Source organism: Triticum dicoccoides, chromosome 4B (assembly GCF_002162155.2).
Source record: "Triticum dicoccoides isolate Atlit2015 ecotype Zavitan chromosome 4B, WEW_v2.0, whole genome shotgun sequence".
Lineage (NCBI taxonomy): Eukaryota > Viridiplantae > Streptophyta > Magnoliopsida > Poales > Poaceae > Triticum > Triticum dicoccoides.
In genome coordinates this window covers 580395289-580399527 of record NC_041387.1, presented here as the reverse complement: position 1 = coordinate 580399527, position 4239 = coordinate 580395289, and positions in this window count along the sequence as shown.

The window sequence follows — 4239 nt, the reverse complement described above, 5'->3', positions numbered from 1 at the left end:
CCGATAAGGGACCGGTGCTGCAAACCAACACCCACTAGTGATGCCGATGGCGGCGAGAAGTGATGGAGAGTCGCGGCGGCCGGCATTGGGGTGTTGCAACTACGGCGACAAGTGATGGAGATCTAGCCTTTTCTTTTCTTGGAAGAAACCCCAAATTTTGCTGCCAAGGCCCTAGCTTTTTGCTGGAACTAGTGTAAGATTTTGGTACCATCATGTTCGGTTTTTTAGGAATCGAGCCAAATTTTTGCTGCCAGGTCATTTGCTTTTTGGGACAACCGGTTTTCAATTTTGCTTCCACCATCTTCAGGTTTTGCTGGAACTAACACTACTAGGGAAAAGCCTATACACAGAATCTTAGCAGCAGCGCGGCTCAAAAAGGAGCGCTGCTGCTAATTAGCAGTAGCGCGGGCGAGTAAAACTCGCTACTGACAAACGTTTAGCAGTAGCGCACTTTGTGATACCCGCGCTGCTACAAATAGCGACCGACAGTGCCCCCAAAACTCCATTTAGTAGCAGCGCGGTCCCGCGAGACGTGCTACTAGTATGGATTTAGTAGTAGCGCACTTTTTCTGAGGTCGCTGCTGCTAATTCTCAAATGTGACACACTTTTTGTCTCGGTTAGCAGTAGCACTTCTGACATAAACACGCTGCTGCTACTTTCGTATCAGCAGTGCGTTTTACGTCCCGCGCTACTGATAATCCGCACCAACCCACCACCTTTCCCCACCCGTCCCCTCCCCTCCCCCTCCACTCTTCCCTTTCCCCTACCTCCCACATCCTCCCACTCTCACTCTTCTTCCTCCTCAACACTTCTCCCCCATTACTCTCCCTCTTCTACCTACCTTTCTCTCTCTTCATTACTCCTACCTAACTACACCATCTTCATTAATGCATCTCCTTTCTCTTTTTCCTTCCCCCTCCACTAGTTGAATTTGTCTCCTCCCAAATTAGGTATCTAGGTAGATGTAGCATTTACTTAAGTGACCTATTTGCCCCCTAACTAGATCTATCTTTGTCAAGAAGAGATTTGGGCACTTTTGGTCTCCCTACATCATCATCTTATCACCGTGCTCGATCTCGAGATAGAGGTGATGAAAATATCATGCTTTTGCAAAATGGAAATATGTTTATGTGTGTGTGATATGTTTGTGGAAATTGTGTGTGTGGCATGAGTTGATGCCAAATTGTGCTTTTGAGTTGCCTATGTTTTGCCGAAATGTCGATTTATTTCCGTTTCGGCGAATTCCGGGTAAACTCTAGATCCATATATGTCCTATTTTTAGGGAAGGTCATGCCAAATTTTTGTATGACTTTGATGCATGCACGCATTTTTATAATCAATTTGTTTTATTATTACCGTGCAGACGTTCATGATGGTCAGTGGAACGATGGTGGACAGGTGGTTGCGGTCGGCGATGCAGGACATGAAAGAAAATAACCTGACAGAGGTTTTATGTCCGTGTCGAAAATGCAAAGGAATAGTTTGGCTCGACCCCTGTGACGATGTTCGTGTCGAAGCGCACCTGCTCATGACTGGTTTTATGGATGGCTATACTCGGTGGATAACTGAAGATGAGGATGACGATGTTGAGGATGCCGAGGCAGGCAATGATGACACAGGGCAAGACGAAGAGATGATCGATAATGGCGGCGGGGAAGAAGCCGGACATGGCAGCGGAGGAGGGGCCGGACATGGCAGAGGAGAAGGAGCTGGACATGGCGGCGGACAGAACGACATGGACTCCACGCAGCAGAGTTCGTCAGTAATAAGTTCAATCGTGCGGGACCCTCATGTTCAAGCATTGCTTCACAAGGAGACGAGTACTGAGAGAGCTGCTTCTAGAGAGGAGGCTAAGCTGGAGCAACTGGTGGTAGACTCGAACACTCCATTGTATGATGGTTGCAATCCTGAGGTGACCCGCTTGAGTTTCATGCTCCAACTCCTGAAGACGAAGGCTAAAAACAAATGGACCAACACTAGCCTCGATGAGCATCTCAAGTACCTAAAGGATGTTCTTCCCGCGGGTAATCTATGTCCTACTAGTGTTGATGAGGCCAAGAAGATCGTGTGCCCTCTTGATCTGCCACACGTTAGATACCATGCATGCATCAACGATTGCATAATTTATCGGAAGGAGCACGCGGAAAAAACAAGCTGTCCGGTGTGCAATGCTTCCCGCTACAAGAAGGCCGGGAAGAAATGTCCCCAGAAAGTTGTATGGTACTTATCGATCACTCCCCGTCTCCAGAGGTATTTTGTAGATCCCAAGGAAGCAAAGCTAATGCGCTGGCACGCTGAGAGGAAGAAGCTCGACGATGGAGATGATCTGAAGCTGAGACACGTGAAGGATGGAAGCCAGTGGAGAGCGTTGAACAAGCTGAGACACGTCATCTCTCGAAAGTCGATCAGTGTGAAGCAGCTCCAAAGGCTACAGGAAGAGATCGTTGTGATACTGAATGAGCTTGAGATGTACTTCCCACCCGCGTTCTTTGACGTGATGGTGCATCTGTGTGTCCATATTGTGGATGACATAATAGACATGGGGCCGTCATTCCTGCACAACATGATGCTGTTCGAGAGGATGAATGGGATCATCAAAGATTCGTTCGTAACATGTCCCGTCCGGATGGAAGCATCGTCCAGGGCTATTTGGCACAAGAGTGCATCTCTTTCTGTGAGAATTTTCTATATAGCGCAGACCAGCCGCCTGGTGTTAGTGTTGGTTTGCCCGTTAACAAGCACGATGGGAGGCTCGAAGGAGATGGTCACTGCAACGGTCGCAGGGAACTGCACGTGGCATACTCAGATCGACGCAGCGACTTTGACAGAGCAAACTTGGTAGTGCTACAACACCTAGACGAGGTAGATCCTTTCGTGGCACTGCACAAAGAAATTATCGCAAAGAAATATCGTGACCAGGGGGTATGCAGGACGGACGCCGAAGTTACTAGAGAGCACAAGTCCACTTTCCTGCATTGGTTCAAAGAGCATATTATTGCTAATCCCCCGGAGGAGGGCTCTAAGGATGGATTGCTCATATACGCCTTAGCACATGGCCCCTCGCCCAACCTCGTAACCTATCAGGCATATGATATCAACGGATACACGTTCTACACGGAGGCCAATGATATGGACAGTGATGATCAGAACTCAGGGGTGACAATGGAATGCATGACCCGCAGCGACAACGGCGCAACTGAACGATTTTATGGAAGGGTCGAGGAGATCTGGGAGCTTCACTACTCTGGACTGCACAACACGACGATGTTCCGTGTCAGATGGGCTAAGAATGTCGAAAGAGAAAGCCGGATTTTCACTACCATGACTATACCCGATGCCAAGAGCTCTACCGTGAACGCTATCGCAAAAAACGAGCCATGGGTACACGCTAAGCACGTGACACAATGCTTCTTCATAACTGACCCGCGCAATCCCAGTCGTGTTGTCGTGAGGAGAGGCAAAAGGAACATCATTGGAATGGAGGGAGTCGCCAACGAGGAAGACTGTGATCAGTACGGCAACCCAATGAGGGAACATGACGATGATGATGAAGTATACGTCAAAAGAAGAATAAATACTACATTACCTAAGAAAAATCATACTCCATGGAAAAGGCAAAGTCACAATGAGAGGCTCAATTATTCTTCGACGAACAAGAAGGGAAAGAAGCTGACTCAAAAACGAAAACGTCAGCACTGAGGAACCGTATGTTATCGGTCAAATGATGTAACATATATATATATATATGTTCCTATTTTGTATACACACCTAGCCATTATTATGCATGGGTCCAATGATGTAATATATATGTTCCTATTTTGCATACATATTTAACCGTCAAATGATGCAATATATATCGCCCTCCATTCATTCACTGCCCTCGGGAAATAAAAGTGGGATAAAATAAAGGAAAAACTGGCAGTAGCGAAGGTAGTAGCGGCGCGTTTTGTCTGAACCACTACAGCTACTGAAGTTAGTAGTAGCGCATTTCGTATAAAGCGCTACAGATACTGAAGGTAATAGCAGCGCGTTTTGTCCAAATGCGCTACTGCTACGTCCACTTAACCCAAAATTCTCACTCGCCATGCTTCATCCCGCCTTTTCCCCCCAAATCCCCACTCTCTCTTCCCCCGTCGCACCGCCGTGCCCGACCCGGCCCCGGTGCTCGCCCCCGACTCCGGCGCCGGCGCTCGCTCCCGACCCCGGCGCTCGCCCCCGACCCGGCCCTCGCCCCCGAC